General features: G+C 44.0%; 1 long non-coding RNA gene across 4 annotated transcripts in view; it reads left to right on the plus strand.

Annotated features, from left to right (window-relative positions):
• Window positions 1-1,142: 1,142 nt before the first annotated feature.
• Window positions 1,143-23,711, plus strand: part of LOC124507169 (uncharacterized) — a 29,398-nt gene continuing 6,829 nt past the window's right edge. For 3 of the 4 annotated variants that reach the window (XR_006960946.1, XR_006960944.1, XR_006960945.1), the window contains exon 1: window positions 21,651-23,493. This is a non-coding gene — a long non-coding RNA (uncharacterized LOC124507169). Of the gene's footprint in view, window positions 1,714-21,650; window positions 23,494-23,711 lie in introns of those variants that run through there. The other variant, XR_006960943.1, reaches the window with a different exon arrangement.

A 23,711-nucleotide genomic window follows, 5' to 3' on the forward strand; every position in this document is an offset into this window, starting at 1 on the left:
TGTTGTTTTAATGACAATTTTCTTTATAATAAGAGAACTTGACCTGCAAGCAACTGTAGTTTCTTCTTAGGTTGCGTGTTTAGATTAACTAAAAATAACTCATCTTTCTGCTTTTTGTCCACATTCAGAGAAAGAAATGTCTCATCCTGGAAACATCATTGGAGGATTTGGTTAGTTCCATCTCTTTGCTCTCCCTCCCAAGAAGAATTTAACTAAATCGTGAAAAGTCACCCAAATGCCAGTCTTTCACATGCCACCTTCAATATTTTTCCACCGGTACTATTATTTACTTAACATTTTTTTCCTCTGATTCATCTTCTGAACCTTAAATGCTTGCAACAGCCTCACGCATACCAGGGGTATGCGTATCATCCTTTGGGGGTAACGATGCCCTAAAGGTTAGTGATGATAGTTACTATTTATGGTTCGCCAAGTGTTCCCACATTAGCTCATTTAATCCTTACAACAACCCCCAATTTTACAGATGAAAAAATAGAAGCCTAAAAAATGGTAAACGATTTGCTGTAATTACACAGATAATTCGTGAATGACTAAAATTCAAGTTCAAATCTTCTAACTCCTTATCCCCTGTCTCCTTGCTACCCCAACAACATCACAGACTCTGAGGCTCACGATTCATTTCTCTTCCTAAACGCCCGTTCCATTTCGGCTGTGTTCTCTTTCCCTAGGGCTGGGGAAGGGGGTAATGTGCTGATTTAGAAGAAAATATCCAGGGTTATATATTTTATGTTTCTTTATACTCTAAACTACACTTTATGCTAAGAAGTATATGTTATATATTTGAGGTTTTTAAAGACGGAGAGTCCTGACATCTTGGTTTGATTTTTGCTTCCAAACACTCATGTGCAAAAGGAACCGCTGCTCTTTAGCTCCTATAAATTGGGCTTATTTCCTTGTGAATGCAAGCGAAATTGAATTGCTCTCCCCATAGCTAAAGAAATCAGATAAGTTACTGATTGGAGCGAGATATTCTGATTTCCATTTATTTATTTTTAGCGTTAATCGTCTCAGTTGGTGAGTACGTCTTGGTTGAAAAGGAGTTAAAAATACAGTCAAAGAGATTTCCTTTCCTCCTTTCTTCCTGTGGATCATGACCTTTGCTTTTTTCAACTTCCTCAATTTAGATTCAGTAAATTGTCATAGAGTGCCACAACACCTGCTTCGGGACTTGAGAAATTGACTTTTCCTGCAAATTACCCTGATCAGTGACCTTGTCTTGGCTACCAAAGGGTTCGGAGAAGGAGGGAGGCTGTACGTGTGGCCATGCCCCAGCCCATGATTGGTATTTAGTGCTTTGAAGTTCACAGTTATCTCTTTAATGTACAGACATATTCCGAAACAAATACCACACTACAGTCGTCAACAGGAAAACCCAACTGTCGCCTCTTAAAGAAATAACATTTGATCTCTCCTGCGGTATAGACTGCGGTATAATTCAAAAGCTCCCAATTACGATTTTCTTGAAGAAGGGGACGTTCGGAAGATTTGCCTTTTTGTCGCGAGCGACTATCTCAGGCAGGTCTCCGGGTGAGTCATCACGCACCAGTGATACGACACAAGATAGAAATGTTCAGTCAGCACTCAGAGCCTGGGTCTTTCAAAAGTGCTTCTTGGGGAAGAAAATGCGCGATCGGCGCCTCCTGCCACACAGACATTGGATGAGATCAAAGGTCATCCCTGGAAGCTCAAGAGGTAAAATTATATTTTTATCCTTTCGCTTTGATTTTTGGCGGCTTACCGCATTTTTAAAAAAATTAATTGCTCTGTCCAGCCAACAGGTGTTAGCCCTCAAGTGCGGGCCCAGCGGCTGGCTGCTGGGCAGGAGGCTTCAAGGCCCATAATTCACCGCAACCTTGAGCTCCCTCAAATTGGTCCGGGAGAAAGTTCTGAAAGTACTTCAAGGCCAGATGACATGGGAACCTGTGTCCCTGTCAAATATCAAAGAAAAACAGTTAGACTGTAAAAATGTAAACTTATAAAGCATGCACTTAATTTTGACAAGCTTTTAGTATCAAGTTGCAGATTTTAGGCAATAAGGCGGCTTAGGCTGAAATCAGCCATAGGAAGCGGAACCTGAAAGCTCATTTCGAATTATATGGGGAGCCCCTGACTCATTTTTCCACATCTGTTCAGTTGAATTTAGACAGGGAGTTTGATGCACAATTTAGGGGATCAAACTCACTTTTTACCTGCGATTCTTATAATTCTCAGGAGCCAAAAGAAGATTTTTTCCTGTTCTTCATGAAGTTTCATACAGGTTAACTTGCACTTTGCCACTGATTAAAAGCCTTTTCGAACACTGTTTCGAACGCTGTCGTGCTGTAAATGAAAACACAAGCTTTTCTTTTCTTTTCTTTTCTTTTCTTTTCTTTTCTTTTCTTTCTTTAACAGTGGAAAGAGCAGGGCTTAATAAAATATTTGACCTCATACTGAGTCGGCTTAGAATGTCTCCAGAAAGCCTCGTTGCAACAGGGCCATCTGTGTCCTGTACACGGAAGGAAGGGAGACCACGAAAGTTATGATACAAAGAAAATCCAACCCTCATTTTTGTGATGAGTGGAGATTGGCATTGAAGGATGAGCCACAGCTTTGGTCTGGCTCTGGGTGTGCAGATGCATCGTGGGTATGTCAGCTCATTGGGTTACAACTGAGTACCGATGAGGTTGGGGCTGTAAGTGAGTGTACCACAGGATCACCTCTGCTCTGTTTCACCAACACATGCCGTCCCGTTTTTTATCAGTCACGGAGGACTAGATGAGTCCATGGGGGCCGGGGTGGGGGGCGGGGGGAGAATATCATAACCTGCCTACTAAGTGAATACTTGAACTCACACATGTCACTGGGTATGGGTGAAGGAGAGTTACCCCTGTGTGTAAAATGGCAACTTGAAAAGCAGAAACACTGATAGAACATCGATGCCACATGTCCGCCCTGGTGGCATCTCAAGTTCTCTCCTGCCTGGAAGTTCCGGGAGTCCGTGAAAGACACCACAGGAAATGCCCAGGCAAGCTCCCTTCAACCCACACACTGGGGAGTAAACTATTGAGAAGGCTCTCCAAGCTTTAAAAAATATTCCCTGAAGGGTTAGTTGTGTTTCCTGCCGCCTCTTTCTTCCCACCCCCACTGCTCCAAAAAACATTGGCTCGGTGACCAGGCTGCTGATATCACAATATGCTTTCTCACATTGAAACGAGGCAGAACTTCAGCATGTGAATTGTATTCTCCACAACATATGGTGGAGAAAACAGACAGTGGGAAGGGACGTGATTTGTGACTGTTCACCCCAATGTGCGTTCTCTTGTGTTGCCAGAAAATGATAGACTTAAATAAATTGCTCTTTTTGGAATTTATACTCGTGCCTTATTCTCATTTTGAAAAAAATGAAAAAGAAAATCCTCACGTCCATGTAGAAATTCCCATTTATTTATGTGGTTCCCTGGCCTGCCCCCCTCCTCCCCCTGACTTCCTTACCCCAGCAGAGCCGAAGGCATTTTTGGATATGGAGACTGCATATCCCTTTGCAGTCGAGATGAACAAGAAAAGGGGATGAGCTGAAAGAGGAGGGGAAGCAATTAGTGTGGAATCCTAAACTCCAGATTCTTCTCAGAAATTTTTACGGCTTTTCTTGGGCAGCTGAGGAGAGACTGGCTTTACTTAGAGAAACTATTAAGCCTGGTGCGAATTAATTTTTGTGAGTCCACGTTTTCCGTTTTAATTTTGTCAGTTGCGGCGCCCATTGTTGAGAAAAAATTAGTACCTTTAACGCTGTCTAAACATAAATCTCATCTTCAATCTGTTAACATTCAGCTGTGGCGAGAATAATTAGACGAAGTGTTTTTTAAGTATTATTTACAAATATGCTGGCAAAGGCATGATTTAAAGAGGCATTTTCTTTAATGGATTTGAAGACAGGCAAACGAAATTAATCAAGAGAGTCTTGCCATTCTTAATTTTATGGTTTGTTGCTGGGGGAAGAGCAGCTTGCCATGGTGCTGATAGAGAGCAGCCCTACGCGAGCGCATCACATGCCCTACAGAGAAGGAAGAGGCAAATGAGGCCACCATAAGATTTAGAATGCCTGAAGATCACAGAGACAGGCTGGGAATGATCCAGGGGTCACAGTGGACCAGACATAGAGTCACATATATAACCCTGCTTGTAGATAAAGAAGTGAGGGGGTGGACTGACAGAAGATACAAGGCTGTAAAACTGCGAGTTGGGGAGAAAACACCGGTGGGCAGTTCTGTTTCTACCAAAAAAAGAGAGATGGGGCAAGGTTTGCGGTATATCCAAGCAGAGCCACAAAATTTACGATAGGGTTGGAAACCCACAGACACGAGGAGGAACAGCAGTGGGGATACAGAGATACAGGGGACTGGCCGATTTAGGCTCCTGCAGACCACGGCAAGCCGTGCAGCCTGGCTCCGTACAGGGGAGCCTATGCCAGCATGGTGTCAGAACTTGGGCAGATGGCTCGATGACCACTGGGGCCAGTCGGGTCAGTTTCTTCACCCTGACGTCCCGGGTGGGCCCAGCCTCTCTTTCCAGTCAGTCCCACGCGCCTCCTCTCTTAGTTTCGATGCTCCAGCCGACCTGGATTGGTCCCTGTCTCTCCCCAAATCCTATGTTTTCTAACTGGCTAGATAGAGCACCTGTTCACCCGTCTCCAAATGTACAAATCCTTTCCATGCATTTATTTAGTATATTCCGTGGCAGCCATTCATCTCATTTTAGAGATAAAGATAGTAAAGCACAGGGATATTAAATCATTTCTCCCAAATCACGTCAGTGAAATCAGCCAGAATTCAAACCCCGCCGGTCAGATTCTAGAGCTCAAGCTCTAGTCAAAGCAACTTTACCATGTAAGAAATTTCAATGAAACGTTTTCAACCTGTCTTCTAACAGAGGGTGAGATACTCCGGGCCAATATCTGGATATCGACCTTACCTTTCCTTTTAGTTGGCGAGCTGTTTCCTCTGTCCCATTGCTAATTTTCTCTCTTGCTTGCTGTAGTGGGCCAAATAGTGTTCCCCCGTGATATTCATGTCCCATCTGGAACCTTGGAATGTGATCTTATTTAGGAAAAAGATCTTTGCAGATATAATTAGGTAAACTAAGATGAAGTCATATTCGATCAGGGATCAGTCCTTGAATCCAATGACTGATGTCTTTGCAAAAAGAGTAAGGTGAGACCCAGGGAAAATTCCACATGACAGTGGAGGCAAAGACTTGATGCGGCTACAATCTGGTGAAAGCCAACGACTGTAGGGAGCCACTGGAAGCTAGTGGGGGACAGGAAATGGTTCCTTCTAGAGCCTTGAGAGCAAGGGCAGCTCGGTTGCCCCCTGGTCTCTGACTTCTGGCCTCTTCAACGGTGAGGGAATAAATTTCTGTTGCTTGTGGCATTTGGTTATGGCAGTTCTGGGAAATCAGCACTCTCGCTTTTTAACTCTGTTATCCCATTGGATCATGGTTAGGTGCCTTAATCTTTGTTTCTTTTTGTTTTTCCCCCAAAGAGATGAGACAAAAATGTATATAAGTAAAATTAAATTTCTTTGACGGTTTTAGAAGAAAGTGGCTAAAGATACCTTTCCCTCAACGTAGGAAGTTCTGGCTTAAAACACGGAGCGTGTGGCCTATGTGAAAAACCACTCTAGAAAAGGCTAGGGTGGGACGTGGTCGCCAAAACTGGGTGCCGCAAGAGGCCAACATGACGGCTGATGCGGAGGGGTGAGACGTGCATTTGAAGAGCACACAGACAATGGTTTCAAGTAGCCCTAACCTGAAAGTTACAGGCACAGTTGCCCCCAGATCCAGACTGATCTGTCAACCAGTCGCCTCTCAGAAGGGCAACCCCACACGGGGCTCTCCTGTGGGTGTGCCCGCCAGGGTTAGGGGGTAGCTCTCGTTTGACTCAGCCTGAGATTTGTAAACTCCATTCTCGTCTCCTCCCCTTGGTGGGCTGTGAGTTTTCCCTGGGCAACGTGCCTTTGTCACTTACCTCTTTGGCACTTAGCGTGATTCCTCCTATTCTCCCCATGAGTAAAGTTGGTTGAATCAAATATCTGAGAGTAAAAAAAGAAAGACGCTCCTCTCTGTCCCGAGAAATACTTAATGTATTTAAGATGGAGGACATTTAGGATAGTTATCATGGTCTCCTAATACCTCTGGGCCGGGGCTGTGAGTCTGATCAAAGATTTCAGTACGAATGCTAACACCTAACCACGCGCTTTAAAAATGTTATTACCCAGGATGCCTGGGTGGCTCAGTGGGTTAAACATCCAACTCTTGATTTCGGCTCAGGTCATGATTCACCGTTCATGAGATCGAGCCCCACATCAGTGCACAGTCTGCTTGGGATTCTGTCTCTCTGTCTCTCTCTGTCTCTGTCTCTGTCTCTCTCTCTCTCTCTCTGCCCCTTTGCCACTCGTGCCTGTTCACAGGCTCTCTCAGAATATATAAATAAACATTTTTTAAAAATGTTATCACCCAACTGCTTATATCAAACCAATCCACAATTTTGGGGTTTTTTCCCCCAAAGAAATTGGATAAAATTACTTTGAATTTTTTTATATCAAACCTATCCACTATTGACTGGAGGATAAATCAGTTGATATGGAAATATTCATATCATGAATTACTATTTTTCAAGCAAGTTCACATGCACAGTCTCCTCTGATCTGAACCAAAGCTCTGTAAAGTAAGTGAAGTGGCTATTAGTCCATTCTAAAGAAGAAAAAACAGAGCCAGAAAGAGCAAATGAACTTGTCCTAGAGTCGGGGAATAGACTCCTCACGGGGCTTCACTCCGGAAATTACCTTAGTCACTGTCCATTAGACCCCAGAACAGGAATCTGACGCTTTAAACCTATGGTCTGATAGGTCCGGCGAGGACCAGGACAACCAAGGATGTGAGCTCACATACCATGAAGCATCAGAAGGTGGAGTTGTGGAGTGGATTCAGAACACTAACCAGACAGGTGGCAGGCCCCAAAACCCCTCTGGTCTCCACAGCCGGACCCGTAAAGTGAAAGATTTGCAACATCTGGTCTCACAGCGTGTTCCTCGTTCTGAATGCTGAGGCCAACCCCACCAGCCTCTTTCTCATCCTGTGTAGATTTTGCACTTGGGTGTTTTAGTTTGTTTTTAACCATGTGAATTTCTTCCTTTTTCTCCCTCAAGAACAGGCAGCTAATGTACCAAACACACACGTGCAACAAAATTTTATAGTTTTGAGTGAACGTAGCATTCAAATTGTGAGATATTTCTTTCTTGTGTGTGAGTTGACGAAAATGATCGTTTCGGTTCTGCTTCATAAATTGGATGTAGGAGCATGATTCAGCACAGGGACACAGAGCATGGTCAGAGGATGTTAACTAATGGCTCTGTGATTGTATTAGGGAGTCCCCAGGGTTGACGAAACTTCAACTTGGCCGAATTTGGATTTTAGACATTTACTTGCCCATATTAATTGTAAACAGATCAAGAGGATGCAAATTAATTATTCCCTCGCAGAGGTTTGTTGTTTAAACCAAAAAGGAATAGTTCTTTCTCAATAAATGACCTGTCGCCACTTTACCCGGGTCTCTCCTTCGCAATCCATCTTGGGCTCCAGTGCTGGATCCGTCTTTCTAATGCCTTTCCTTCCTCGTGTTACTCTTCCCCCCCCCCCCATGACATTTATGAGCTCTCCTTCCTGGCCAAAGAAAGTCCCAGTCTCACCTGTCCTACCTCTTGGGTCCCCCTTCCCCCTATGTCCCTTTATAAGCATTCCTTGGCAGAGGGTGCTGAAGGCATGTCTATTCATTGTCCTTCAAAAAAAAAAAAAGGTGGAGACCCACCCTAGGGCCTTTCCTTCCTTCTCTTCTTTGGCTGAAATCTCTTCTCCCTCTACATCTTAAACTTATTTCCCAGGCCAACCCAGCCCAAAAATAACAGAAGCAGTTACCTGTCTGTACCATTCACTTAGCACCTTCTCATTTTCTCATCTCCAGGGCTGGTCTCCTCAGTCAGATAGGAAACTCCCTGAGGACAGAGACTGAGTCTTCTTGTCCCCAGAGATTGCCTCGGACAGAAGTAATAGGCAACAGATAAACCCTGACAAGAAACAGGACAGGTCAGCCAGACCCTGACCTACTTGGGAAAATGGCCTCTCCTCATTATACTGCCTTGGATCTGTTAGTGAACCGTTGTTGATGATCTCAGTAGAGTCGGTGTTATCATCTGCCAGATCTCAGTTCCTTGTTCTCAAACACTTCCTTTTTTATTATGGTTTTATAAAAGGTATCTCGTCCTTCATTGTATTGCCTTATTTCACCCTCGTCTTCAGTAGTTCCACATTTGATTCTCTTAAATCTACACGCAGCAATCTGATTAAACAGAGACATTCCCTACGCCGTATCCCCAAGAGAAAGCTCCATGGCCACTTCCTCCTTGCTCTCTGCCTCTTGCAGAACTATGTAGGCAGATGGTACAGATTCAAACTCGCGAAATGTTTCCATCATGTGAGATTCTTTGGTGCCCCCCCCCCAAATTCTCAGCTGCAGTGTGCTTTGTAATCCGGGATCAGAACGGGTACCATCTCATTTCATCATTACACATTCCTCCAAAGGGTTCCATGTTTCAGAGTGCGGCACACGCAAAGGCAGGTAGAAGAAACACTGCAGGATTGGGCCTCCATTGCACAGAAGGAATCTGAAATTCAAAGAAGATGCCATTTCTCCAGCTTGGGTCCAGATGAGGATTCAGAATATAACTCAAGACTTTCAAAAGATGATTCATGAGTTGGAGGAGTTATGGTGTGGGATTTTTGAAGGGGGTGGAGAAGTAGTAAATTCCCATTCTCTCACTGATTCCAAACAAGTCTTCTCATGGCTGGAACCTGGAAGCATTAGAGCAGGTAAAATATTCTCCATTTAGATGATAGGGAAGAAAGCCTTCCGAAAAGATTAGTTCACATAATTTTCTATAAAAGAATTATTTATCTCACAAAAGGAAACAAACAATCCAATTGGTTCATATAAATCTTATAAATCTTTGGTGAGTCCTGGGTGTTTTCTGATTTTTATACTACCATTTCCCTTTCTATAAAACTGGGATAATAGTATTTGCCTTACCCCTTTTATAGGGTTCCCAGCAGGATCAAATAGGATAAAAGATAAGAAAGTACTGAGAGTGTATAAAGAAGTCTAAATATAAGGGAGCGTTGTTTTTATTCAGTGAAGGTTTTGGATAGTCTTAATGATTGAATATTTCTTTAGAAGAACTTGTTGACTACTTATCTCTAGGTTTTACATCTAAGTTTGCTTTGTTTACCTACTCTGCAGTATATACTTTTGAAATTATTATTTTTTAATAAAAATATTTATTTTCTTTAAAAATACAGTAAGTGAGAACTTCAGCTTCTGGGAAGATGAAGTAGAGGTACTTTTCCCCATCCTTCCCTCTGAATATAGCTAAAGATCTTGGATATGACATATAAAACAAGCGTAAGGCAACTCTGAATGGCAGAGAGAATAAGGCAGATGCACTGGGAACCACAGGACGTAAAGAACAGCACAGCGATGAGTCCCCTGAATTTCCTTTTTGCTTCATATACCCTAAATGAGGTGCTGGGGAAGCTGGTAACCTGGAAATGCCAACATGCAGACCAAAGAGCCCCAACAAAAAGCTTGCTCTCTCTAGTCAAAGGTCAAAGAAGGGGCAGTCTAGCAAGAAAGAAAACTTCACTCAAACTGGCAAAATGATGATACTGGTAGACTGATAGATTATGTATATATAATGTAATACCGGAGCAACCACTTTAAAAGCTCTAGAAAGAGAAGACACCACAAATAAATCAAAATTGAATTCTTAAAAATGTTTATGGGGATCACAGGAGGTCAGGAAAAATAAAACAAGAAATGAAAATAGAAAGCACAAACAAAAGAAAATGACAAGCTGAAGACCTAACATATCAATGATAATTTTAAATGCAAATGATTTAAGTACATCAATTACAACACAGAGAATGAAAAAGTGGATTGGAAAATATGATCCGAGTATAGTCTGTCTACAAGAAACTCACTTCAAATTTAAAATGATAGGCTAGGTGAAAATAAAAAGATTGAAAAAGATGCAAATATTAGTCAAAGACAAACAAGACTTCACAAAGAAAAAAGTGACCAGTGACAAAGACAGACATTATGTAGTGATGAAAGGGTCAATCCACAAGTGCTAACCATGTATGCACCTCATAACAGAGCTATAAAATATATGAAGCAAAAACTGGTAGAACTGAAAAAATAAATAGACAAGTCCACAATAATAGTTGGATACAAGCATCTCTGTCAATAATTGATAAAACATCTGGACAAAAAACCAGCAAGTCTATAGAATAACTCAACAACATTTCAACCATTAAGATCTAATCAATATTTAGAAAATTTCTACTCAACAATAGTAGAAAACCCATTCTTTTCAAGTGCCCATGGAACATATACCAAGATAGATCATATCCTGGGCCAAAACAAACCTCAACAAATTTAAAAGAACTTAAATCAGACAAAGGGTGTTCTGTGACCACAATGAATTCAAACTAGAAATCAATAACAGAAAGATAAGAAAAAAAATCTTCAAACACTGAGAAACCAAACAACATACTTCTAAATAACCCATGGGTCAAGGGAAAAGTCTTATGGGAAATCAATAAACACATTGAATTAAATAAAATGAAAATACAGCATATCAAAATTTGTGGGACACAAAGGAAGTAGTCCGAGAGGGAAATTTATAGTACTAAATGCATATATTAGAAAAGAGAAAAGTTTCATATCAATAATCTAAGCCCCCACCTCAAGACCCTAGAAGGATAAAATAAACTAAAAGAAAGCAAATAATAAAAACATGACCAGAAATCAGTGAAACTGAAACAGAAAAATGATAGACAAAATCAATGAAACTAAGATCTGGTTGTTTAAAAAATTAAAGTTGGCAAACCTGTACGAAGACTGAAAAAAAGAGAAAAACAAAAATGACCAATATCAAGACTGGAATATCAATATAGACACCAAAAACATCAAAAAAAATAATAAAGCAATACAGTAAAATCTTGGATTGCAAGTAACCTGTTCTGCGAATGTTCTTCAAGACAAGCAAACATTTCTAATAAATTTTAACTTGATAAACGAGTGATGTCTTGCAATACAAGTAGTAAGTAACACCGAATGTCACGTGATCACAACCTAGCCAACGGTTCTTGAAATTTGCTTTGATATACAAGTGCTTTGGATTACAAGCATGTTCCCCCAGAATGAATTGTGACTGTAAACCAAGGTTTTACTGTACAAAAAACAAACGAAACAACAACAAAAAAAACCTGTATACATAAATTTAACAATTTTGATGAAATGTAGCAATTAACGGGGGGAAAAAAAGAAACTACCACAACTAACCCAATATAAAATAGATAATTTAAATAGCCCTATAAGAATTAAGAAAATTGAGTTTATAATTTTTTAAAAATCCAAAAAGAAATGTCCAGGCCCAGATGGTTTTTCTGGAGAATTCTACCAAAAGTTTCAAAATTAACATGAATTCTACACAATAAAATTGTAATAGACAAATAATAGAAGAGGAGGGAACATGTCCCAATTTATTTTATAAACTTAATATAATTACCTTGAAACCAAAACCAGAGAAATATAGTACCAAAAATAGAAAACTATAGACCGATACTCTTTTTTTTTTTTTTTAATTTTTTTTTTTCAACGTTTATTTATTTTTGGGACAGAGAGAGACAGAGCATGAACGGGCGAGGGGCAGAGAGAGAGGGAGACACAGAATCAGAAACAGGCTCCAGGCTCTGAGCCATCAGCCCAGAGCCCGACGCGGGGCTCGAACTCAGGGACCGCGAGATCGTGACCTGGCTGAAGCCGGACGCTTAACCGCCTGCGCCACCCAGGCGCCCCCCGATACTCTTTATGAGTAGAGATTCAAAGGTCCTTAACAAAATATTGGCATGTAGAGTTTAGCAATATATAAAAATAATTATATATCATGATTAAGTGGAACTTATTTTAGGGATGCAAGTCTGAGTCAGTATTTGAAAATTCACTGTAATCTGTGATAATGACAGGTTAAACAAGAAAAATCACTTGACCGCATCAACTGATGCAGAAAAAGCATTTGACTGAATTCAACACCCACTCATGATAAAAAAAAAAAAACTCTTATAAAAATAAGAATAAAGAGAATTTTCTCAATTTGATAAAGAGCATCTACCAAAAACCTACAACTAATATTCTATTTAATGGTGAAGAACTGAATGCTTTCCCCCTAAGATATCCACTCTTACTGCTCTTTGCAACATAATACTGGAATTTCTAGCCAGTGTGATAAGGCAAGAAAAAGAAATAAAAAGCATACAGATCAGAAGGAAAAATAAAACTGCCCCTATTTACCGATGATATGATGGTCTATGTAGAAAGTTCCAAGAAATCTAAAATAACAAAACAAAACAAACACACACACACACACACACATAACACACAAACCCTCCTAGGACTGATAAGTGAGTTCAGTACAGTTACAGGATATAAGATACATATGCAAACATCAACCGTATTTCTATACACTAGCAATGAACACAACAATAAAATTAACGATACAATACCATTTATTTATTTATTACTGTTTCAAAAAATAAAATCCTTAAGTGGAAAGCTAACAAAATATGTACAGGACTTGTAAGCTGAAAATTATACGACACTGGTGAAAGAAACCAACTAAGGTCTAAATAAATGGAGAGACATACTTTATTCATAAATTGCAAGACCCACAATCTCAAGGATGCAAATTCTACCCAAATTTATGGGCAGATTTAACATAATTCACATCAAAATTTCAGCAAATTTTTGTGTAGATATAGGCAAGATCATCCTAAAATTTATTGACAAAGAGACTTTGATAGTTCAAACAAATTTTAAAAAGAAAAAAGAATAGGAAGGATCAGTCTACTTCAAGATTTATTATATAGCTATAATAATCAAGACTATGTGGCAGTGGCACAGTGATAGACCAGTAGAACAGAATAGAAAACCCAGAAACAGACCCACACAAATATACCCAACTGATGTTTTGCAAAAGCAATTCAATGGGTGAAAGATAGCCATTTCAACAAATTGGTGCTATAGCAATTGAGCATCCATAGTGAGGAAAGTAAATCTTGACCTAAGTCTTATACTTTTCCTAATAATGAACTCAAAAGAGATCACTAACTTAAATGTAAAAGGTACAACTAAAACTTTCAGGAGAAAAATAGAGAAAAAAATAGAGAAACTAGGGGCTAGTCAAAGAGTTAGATTTGATGACAAAAATCACATACCACAAAGGAAAATCTGATAAATTGCACTTTACAAAGGTTTAAAACTTTTGCTGTAGAACCAACTCCATTAAGAGAATGAACAGACAAGCTGCAGAATGGGAGAAATTATTTGCAAACCACACAACTCACAAAGGACTAGTATCTAGGATATACAAGACTCTCAAAACTCAAGAGTGGGAAAGCAAAGAATCCAATTTAAAAATTGGCAAGGGGCACTTGGCTGGCTCTGTCGATGGAGCATATGACTCTCGATCTTGGGGCTGTGAGTTCAAGTCCCAGGTTGGGCATAGAGATTATTTAAAAGTAAAATCTTTTTTTAAAAAAAATGTGCAAAAGACATAAAAATTTCACTGAAAGAATACACAGATGTCAGGGGCAGCTGGGTGGCTCAGTCAGTTGACCATCCAACTTTGGATTTCAGCTCCGGTCATAATCCCAGCGTCGTGGAACCGAACTCCATCCAGGTCAGGCTCTGCACTGAGAGTGAAACCTGCCTAAGATTTGTGCTCTCTTCCTCTGCCTCTCTGCCCCCTCCCCCACTCATGCTTTCTCTCTCTCTAAAAAAAAATACACAGATGGCAAATAAGTACGTGAAAAGATGTTCAACATCATTAACCGTTGGAGAAACTCCAACTAAAACCATGCACTGTTACTACATACCCACCCAAACAGTAAAATTAAAATAATAAGAACAGCAAATGCTGGAGATGATGTAGAAAAAACTGGGTCACACGTGTATTGCTAATGAGAATGTAAAATGGTATAGCGACTCCAAAACATTGCTTGTCAGTTTCTTAAAAAATTAAACACGCAATTACTATACCACCCAGCAGTTGTGCTCCTGGGCATTTATCTTGGAGAAATGAAAACTTATGTTGACACACAACCTATGAGCTCAGGTTTATAGTAGCTGTATTTGTAATAACCTAAACTGGAAACAGCCCAGGCGTTTCCCACAGGTGAACGATTAAACTCTGGTCCACCCATACTATGGGATATTACTCAGGAATAAAAAGGAAGGAACTCCTAATAAAAATAACTATCTGAATAAATATTTTGAGAATTATGCTAAATTAAAAAGATCCAGTCCCAAAAGATTACATACGTACATCTTTCCATTTATGTTACATTCCTGAATGACAAAATAACAAATATGGAGAACAGATTAGTGGTTGCCATGGATTAAGGAGGATCGGGATGACAGGGAAAGTGGATATAGTTATAAAAAGGCAACGTGAGGCATCCTTGCAGTGAGAGAAATGTCCTGTGTCTTGACTTTATCGATGTCTCCTGTTTATGATATTGTACTACAGTTTTACAAGATGCTGTCATTGGGAGAAACAGGGTAATGGATACAAGAAATCTGTGCTATGTTTTGCAACTCTTTGAATCTATAATTTCTCAAAATAAAAAGTTTAATTTTTTTTTAAAAATCCATAAAAAAATCTGACTGGATTTCAGCTCAGGTCAAGATCTTGCAGTTCGTGAAATCAAGCCCTACATCGGACTCTACACTGACGGTGAGGAACCTGCTTGTGATTCTCTCTCTCTCTCTCTCTCTCTCTCTGCCCCTCCCCCACTCACATATGTGCAGGCTCTCTCTCTTTCAAAATACATAAACTTAAAATTTTTTTTTTCAACATTTATTTATTTTTGGGACAGAGAAAGACAGAGCATGAACGGGGGAGGGGCAGAGGGAGAGGGAGACACAGAATCGGAAACAGGCTCCAGGCTCTGAGCCATCAGCCCAGAGCCTGACGCGGGGCTCGAACTCCCGGACCGTGAGATCGTGACCTGGCTGAAGTCGGACGCTTAACTGACTGCGCCACCCAGGCGCCCCTCAAAATACATAAACTTTAAAAAAAACCACTTTTACTCTTACTGTTTATTAATAGAAATTGTTCCCCATGCATATCAGCCAGTTGTCTCTCCTGGATTTAGGGAGCAAATTTTAGAGTTTTTTCTCAACAAGGTTTCACTTCCGTTACCATAACATGTCTAACTTTTCTGCTTTAGACAGCAAGTCAAACACCGATCTGTCTTCTTCCTGTCTGGAGACATATTTTTGGTGAAACAATATGAACTAAGAGATTTCTTTTGGTTTTAAATCAGAAAAATATTAACTTCTATCATGGATTTTCCTTTTCAGGCTATAGCAGTTTACCCTGTAATCTTTCAGTGCGAAAGGGCACGTCATAACATTCAGGCAACATTTTCCATTCAAACACATGGAAAGATCCCATGGCATAAAGGCGCTGAGAAAACAATGTCCTGAGATCAGCAGTCCTCAGTCAAAACTCATTGATTAATTCAACAAATTCTCATCTATGTGACAAGGGGCCAGATCCTGGACGAGACTCTGAGAACTCAAGAGCATAGCAAGGCAGATACGGTCCCCAATCTCCTGGAGCATACAACTGGTGGGGAGACCAACATCAACCAGTCAATCACATGGGTAAATGTAAAATCACAACTGTAGAAAGGCCTCCAAAGAAAGGCACACCACGCCATGCACTGTGCGCTATGCCCCAAGTCTGGGGCGGTGGGAGGGGGATTTAGAGAAAGCCTCCCTCAGGCATGGCCATCATACTGAGGCATGAAGAATGAATACACATTCCAGACGATGAGACCAACCTGTGCAAAGGTCCTGGGACAGGGGGAAGCAGGGCAACTTGGGGCAGCCAGAGAGCAGAAAATGGGAAAGAGAAGGGTGAAAGGCAAAGCCACTGGGATGCCTCCGGAAGGACTTCAGTCTTTTCTAAGAGCAATAAGAAGCCACCGACGTGTTCTATGTAGAGGGGTGACATGCTCAGATCGTCACTGTAAGATGAATGCCCTGGCTGTAATATAGAGCATACCCTGGGAGAAGGAAAAGTGGAAAGGGGAGATCAGTTGGGAGGCCACTGCAGCAGATAAAGAATACGGTAGTAAGGCAACAATTGGAGATGTTTTTAAGAAATACGTGTCAAGGAAAGCAGACAAGTTTGGTATAGCATGCTGGAAATACAAGCAGAGGGAATCATGGAAGGCGACTCTTGGGTTTTTGGGTTGTGCCGTAAGATAGAAGATTGTATTTTTGACTAAGATAGGGGACCCTGGAAGATGGCCCACTTTGGGGGAAAGAGCCTGAGTTTTGTCTTATTCCTGTTGAGTTGAAGGTCTCCTGGGAGACGGCAAGCACAGAGGTCAAGGAGCAGCTCGGAGTGGAAGGGAACTCCCGACCGAAGATATAGTGTGCAAATGGCCTGCGGCGGGGCTTGGTGTGGATGAGATGATCCGAGCAGCGGTGAGAAGGGAGAAGACCTCAGCCTGAGCCCTAGGCAACGTCAGCATTTAACATTCTGGAAAAGGAGGGGCCTGGGCAGTGAGAAGAGTGGTTGTAGAGACAGGAAGAACACTAGGAAAGGTGCCCTCCCAGAGGACGAAGGAACAGTGTGCAAAAGGCGTGTGACCCACTGGTCCCATAAAATGAGGACTGAAAAGAAGTCCCCTTAATTATAAACCTAACACTCACTGGTGACTTCAGCAAAGCAGACTGGTGGGACCAGAAGCCAGATTGGAGGAAACAAGGAGCAAGTTCAAGTGGAGGACCCAGAGATGAATTAATTTCGAGAAGTTGGTTACTGAGATCATGAGAAAGACAGGAGTGTGGCCGCTGGGGGAGGGGAGATTGAGGACCAAGGAAAGATTCTTTATCTTCTGTGAGATTTGAGCAGATTTGAAAGCCAATAGGAAGGATCCATTTGAGAAATGTCAAGTTTGTGGGGGGGATGGGGCAGTCAGTTAACAGTGGAGGTTCCTGGAGAGGCCAGGAGGGGGTGGGATGGGAAACACACGTGTAGGATTTGGTCTTGTGGGGGTGGGGGGCAGAGAGAGAGGCGGGGGGAGAGAGAGAGAATCCCAATCAGGCTCCATGCTGTCAACACGGAGCCCGACAGGAGGCTCGAACTCATGAATCGTGAGATCATGACCAGAGCCGAAATCAAGAGTTGGACATTTGTCCCACTGAACCACCCGGCTCCCCTACGAGTTGGTCTTGAACAAGAGAGGAGGCGAGAATAGAGAACAGGTTGTACATCCAGAGGGTGAGAAGTGGGGGATTCTCAGCTGAAGGTGTCCAAATTTTCTGTGAAGCAGGAGGAAGTGTGGCACGGAGGGCTGAGGGGTATTTGCTGTCGGGGAATTTGCAATCCCACCCAAGCGACTTCCCCCTTCAGCTACTGTCGGGACACAGAAGCCACCCCAGCTCTTCAAACGGGGCAGATTTAACGCAAAGAAGTGTTAATAACACAAAAACGGTATTAATTCAGTAAATGAAAGGTTTAAAAAGACAACTTTAAGACATCACGGAGGAAGCTGCTGCAGAAGGCAATCACCCCCACCCCCATCCCAGGGCTGGTGGGACAAAGGGAAGAGGTTCGAACAGGAAAATTTGGATGCTTCCAAGAGAGGACAGGTGGGGTGGGACGCAGGCCTCTGAGGAGGAAGCCCTGGGCAAAATGCGTGTCCCTAAGGGGCACCGTGAGCCTAGCACTGCCAGGGTTAGGAAAATGGTGAACTCGATTCAGCCACTGCCTCAGAGAGGAACTTCGGGGGAGCTGCAGAGGAGAGCAGTGAGGTCTGGCGAGGCTGACGGAAGCAGGAAGCCGGAGTCAGGACCACGTCTGTCCTTCCGCCTCCTCCCCCCTCGAGCCAGCCCTGCTGGCAGAGCTTCAGAAGGAGCCGCTGACAAGTTCAGGAATGGGCTGGGCCGAACCCAGCCCAGGGTCCCACCTTGAGTATCAAAGAGGAGACGCAGAGCTGAGAGTTCTGGAATTCCAAGGAGTTCCTAGATGGGCTTTAATTTATGTCCGTTTTCTGCCTTGTCAGTGAGATCATGCTGGGCATACGATAGGTGCTCAATAAACAGGCACGGAGTTGACAGGGGGACCCCATTTCTGAAGACAAACCTTCCGGCGTTTAGACCCTGCCATGCTGACTTAGGAGGGAGCCAGATGCCCAGTGGGGATGCCAAACGTGTGGTCCTCACTAACTGATCCCCCACTTCATTTTCACCTGTATGGAGATGGGGCTGGGAGGGGTCTTTTCTTTTTCTTAATGCTTTTTTTAAATATTAACTTGAGAGCTATCCCCATCGGATGAAATTTGATGTATTCAGCAAAGTAGAAAGAAATATATTTTTAAAAAACGTTTTAAGTGTATTTATTTATTCAGAGAGGTAGAGAGAGGACACAAGCGGGGGAGGAACAGAGAGAGAGGGAGAGAGAGAGAATCCCAAGCAGGGTTCGCACTGTCAGCACAGAGCCCAATACGAAAAACCATGAGATCACGGCCCGAGCCAAAATCAAGAGTCAGATGTTTAACTCACTGAGCCACCCAGATGCCCCGAAAGAAATATATATATATTTTTAATGTTTATTTATTTTTGAGGGAGACAGAGCACGAACAGGGGAGGGGCAGAGAGAGAGGGAGACACAGAATCAGAAGCAGGCTCCAGGCTCCGAACTGGCAGCACAAAGCCCGACCTGGGGCTCGAACCCACAAACTGCAAGATCATGACCTGAGCCGAAGTCGGACGCTTGACCGACTGAGCCACCCAGGTGCCCCAAGAAATATATTTTTGAAACCACCCAGTATTCTACTACTGAAAGACAAATTTTGGTAATGATTATTTCTATAGTCTTCCTGACTTTTTATGCATACTTTGTATTAATGTTATACCATTATAGCCATGTAAGTACAAAACTTAATGTTCTGATTGGTTTTTTTCACTTTATCCTATGTGACAAACATCTTCCCTCCATAAGCACAGTTTTTATTGTCTATGCACTATTCACCTGACCATGCTCTAATGATAGAGCATTCGGTGATACCTGCTTCCTCGTTCCAGTATATGCTTCAATATACATCCTGTGCCTAACAGCTTTTCTGTACTCAATTGTTTCCCTAAAAAAAAAAGAAAAAAAAAAAAAAGAAAAGTGACTCGGCAGTAATTACTGAATCGAAGGGTATAATTTAAGAAAAAGTGTGGGGGGCCTGGGTGGCTCAGTTGGCTAGGCGTCCAACGTCAGCTCAGGTCATGATCTCCCGGTTTGTGAGTTCAAGCCCCGCATCGGGCTCTGTGCTGACAGCTCAGAGCCCGGAGCCTGCTTTGAATTCTGTGCCTCTCTCTCTTTCTGCCCCTCCCCTGTTCACACTCTGTCCTTCCCTTTCTCTCAAAAATAAATAAACATTAAAAACAATTATAAAAAAAAAAAGTGTGACAATCTTGGCATTGGAAAATGCCGTTAAGAACCACAGCTGAATTCGGACCCAACTAGCTGTATGTGATTGTGTGTGGAGGCCCTGAGAGCCCAAGACAGCAGGGAATTTCACTCTTGCTTCTTGGTCAGGGAGAAAGACAAGCAGGGCTTGAGTATTAATACTTCGTCCGTGCTGGACAGCTAGTGTCTGAGCCTCACGTACAGAAACCTAGAGACAGGGCTGGGAGTTGTGCTTTGGCAGGATTTGAACTCGTGTCTGCAGCGTGCGGAGCATCGTGGGGAACATAATGGCGGCCGCTGGCCTTGCCACTTTGCGGCCATGTGGAACCAGCACTCTTGTCGAGGGATGCATTTTGTCGCTCACCGTGGGTCTTGGCAGCGGGGGTGGTGGTGAACCGTCCCTTCTGTGTGACTTCCTGGGGAAGAGGCAGGAAGAACTATCTGTGACTGTTTGTGAATGTGGTCATTCGAGAACCTTCTGGGGATGACGGCCTCACGGAGCCAGGGATGTGTGGTTTATTCATTAACGTAGAGTCATGTACCCTCCCAAGCTGGTGAAGCCTGAGAAAATCAGGGCTGATGCTTTTCTTTTATTAAATTATCATCACCAGATATTCATTGTACAATGTGTATTGTAAAATTGGGTAATGTAATGTGTATTGTGAAATGTGGAAACTGGTTTCCTAAAACTCCTTTTAAAACGGTCTCCCTGAGACGGGCAGAGGAAGGGAGACACGGAGAGTTAAAACCAATTGGGAACCTCTTTTGACTTTTTTTTTGGCGGGGGGGGGCAGGGGTTGTGGGACACCCTCATGAGAAAACACAGCAAACGTGTAGACAAGAAAGCCAGAGTAATTTCAACCTTACATCGAAGTGATTGAAAACAGGACGGAGGTAGATTCTGCTCAAGTCCACGAGGGAGAAACTCCATCCACCAGCCTTAGAAGCCATTCAAAGGAACTTTCTAGCAAGAGAAAACACGGAGGGTATTTGCTGCCTCCCTTTCTCCTGGGAGCCCCCGGATTCTTCAGGGGACCCCGGGCCCTTTCCTAAACCTGCACAGGCGATCAGGAATGCAATTTGGCCAGAAAGACCCTCGGCAAATGCTTACCCGGTCGCTGAGTGGGGATTCCCGTTGGAGTTTCTGCCGAACAAAATGACTTGAAAATGATCCAGTCAATGACAAAGCACTGTTGGCAAACGGAGCCCTTGCAAGTCCGCTGGAAACGGACTCTTCCTCCTCGGAGACGAACCCTGGCCACCTGGGTCAATAATTATGGAGTTGCTGACTGGAAGGAACTTCGCCGGGGTCACCAGGCCCGTTCCCATGCACCGCGGTGGGATCCCGTTCATTACTCTAAACAACCTGTAATAAAGAGGTCCCTCCTCTCGCCCAGAATAGCTCCAGGGATGGAAATTCCACTTTCTTTGGCAGTTCATTCGCTGTTTAACTTGTTCTCTTGTTCTCTACAATCCCTGTGGTTTTGTTTTCTTGTTTTTTTTGTTTTGTTTTGTTTTGTTTTTTTTTACTTCTTCAAGCTCTGAGCCCATGTTTTCCCTCCTGTAACTCAAGCCACGGGAAGCGATTCCTCCGATAACACCTTCTCACCCGTTGGGAGAGGGCTGGGGGCCCTGTCTCCTGTTGTCTTCCTAAGATGCAACACCCGCTCAGGCTCGCCACAGTTCTGTCTTCCAAATCCGAGTGGCTTTCTTTTGTTGGTTGGGGGTTTTCTCCGCCCCTTAGCCAAACTCTCCAAAGCTGCTGCATTTTTTTTTTTTAATGTGCATTGATTTATTTTTGAGAGATAGAGAGCAAGTTGGGGAGGAGCAGGAGAGAGAAAGAGAGAGAGAGAATCTCAAGCAGACTCCACCCTGCCAGCGCAGAGCCCGATGCGGGGTTCGAACCCACAAACCGTGAGGTCGTGACCTGAGCTGAAATCAGGAGTCGGCAGCTGAGCTGACGGAGCCCCCCAGGCGCCCCTCTAAAGCTGCTGCATCTTTTTAAAAAAACAGCTGACAAAAGCATTTGCTGGGGTGGGGGTGGGGGCCCAGGGATGCTTCAGATTCTTGGCCTTCGACCCTCAGGACGTTTTCGTGCAAGCCTTGAAAGTGTAAGTGCAGGGAAGGGTTTCAGGTGGAATTCTCACGAAAACAATTTCTCTGTGTGGATAGTCAAGGGATTCTCAAGACGATTTCACGATTCAGTATCGATCAAAACACAAATGTGGAAGACACTGCCAAGTGTTCCCACTTGCTTCGGAAAGAGGGCCCAACCCCGAGGCTGCTCATTTCCTCCCTGCAGCTCTCTCCTTTGCTCCCCCTTCCTGTTCTGCAGCCCTCCTCTCAGCTCCCCTGGGTGCCCCACCCACCCACACATCCACAGCTGCCCTTGGGTAAACCCCAGGCTTCTTTTGAAGTTCAGCTGTTTCCATCCAGGCAGCTGGAGGACAGGCTGAGGGAGGCGTCCCCCTCAGCCCCCTCCTGGCCGGTCAGAGCCCCGACGTGCACTCGGGGGACCTCAGAGCTAATCTGAGCCTCGTCCCATCTTCGCCAGCATCAGCTCCCGAGGCAGGAGGCGTGACTTCGCCTTGCCTCTGCTGCCCCTTCCAGGCACCCGGTCCTGAAGAGCTGGGTTTTTTGTTCCCAGAAAATGTGGGGAAGGGGTGATTTCAACTGATCGCATTTCAACTGATTTCATAGACTGATTTCAACTGATCGCAGTCCCATTTTTATAAGGTGAGGAGTTGAGATCAATGATCTTAGTTGTGATAAAGGTCAGGGCCCATTCAAAACCTCCCCTTCCTTTGGGAAGACTGCCCCCCACCCCAACACAACCCTCATCCACTCTGACCTGTCTCCTCAGGGCCTTTGTTTCTCAGTGTGAGGTCTGTGGACCCCCAGCACCTGGAAACTTGGTAAAAATGCAAATTCTCTGGCCCACTCCAGACTCGGCAAATCAGCATCTCTGGGGCTGGGGCCCGGTATCGGCATCTTTAACCACCTCCTGAGGTGCTCTTTGGCCCAGAACCACCGCTCGGAGCTGAGAGTGTGGGGGGGTCTTGGGCATTTCCCTCATGCTACTCTTCCTTCTACTTGTCTGTCACTCTGTGTCTCCTCCCCACCCCCCATAAGGTGAGTCTCCAGGACAAGGGGTAGCCCGCCCATGTCTCGGAATCCCCTACCGACTGAGTCACCCCGATGTAGCACGCCGGGCACAGTGAGGCCTGCGGCGCAAGCAGCCTAGCACTTTCCACAGGGACGTCGCTCAGGTGCTCGGTGAACTAGTGTTGATGAATCAGCTTCCGGTAGGTCCATCCGCTTTCAAAGGACAGCTGCCGCGCAAGCACATCACACAGAAGAGTGGCCACGACTCTCCGTCCCGGAGCTCTCATTATGGGCCAGCGCTGTTCTGCCCAGGACTTGGGGTGGGCACGGCCCTCGCTGCACGGGGTGACCGGGAAGGCTTACACGGCATGGTGCGCGTGAAGTGCTCAGAAAGGCACCTTGACTGTGGAACGCTCTCCCTATGTTAGCCTCTGCTGCTGCTGGGACCGTGAAGATGGTGATGGGGAGGAGGAGGAGGAGGACAGTGGGGAGCACCCCTCAACAGAGTGTTTAGAGAACATAATTCGAGGTCTTCACGCGGGCGTGCCTGCCAGATGGAGCCGGAGCCTCTAATCAGGACTCGGCCTCCTTCAGAGGTGCTGTCTTATCCCTTTGCTCCTGTAGGACCTCGGAGGGACCAGGAAGGGGCGTGCAGGGCCACGCACCCACAGATGGAAAGACGACCGACGTCACGTCTGTCCCTACCAGGAACACCACTCTCCCCACACCTGTCCCCACATCGGTGGGTACCGTCTCATTTCCTCACCAAGCTGCCAACTGGTTCCGCACCCCGGTCCCAGCTCCTGGGCCCCCGCCCTCCACTGGCCGGTAGCTAATGAAGGCAAAGGTTGTGAATCTCCTCTAGAATGTCATTTTCTCACAGAGGCATGCAAACAGTGTCAAAGTTCCAAAGAGTGCATCTCTCTAGGTAGAATTCCAGTAGGTATGCCCTTATATTTT

The sequence above is a fragment of the Lynx rufus genome, unplaced genomic scaffold, assembly GCF_022079265.1.
Source record: "Lynx rufus isolate CCGP_SWC_20201006 ecotype Redwood Valley unplaced genomic scaffold, mLynRuf1.p SCAF_11, whole genome shotgun sequence".
NCBI classification, from domain to species: domain Eukaryota; kingdom Metazoa; phylum Chordata; class Mammalia; order Carnivora; family Felidae; genus Lynx; species Lynx rufus.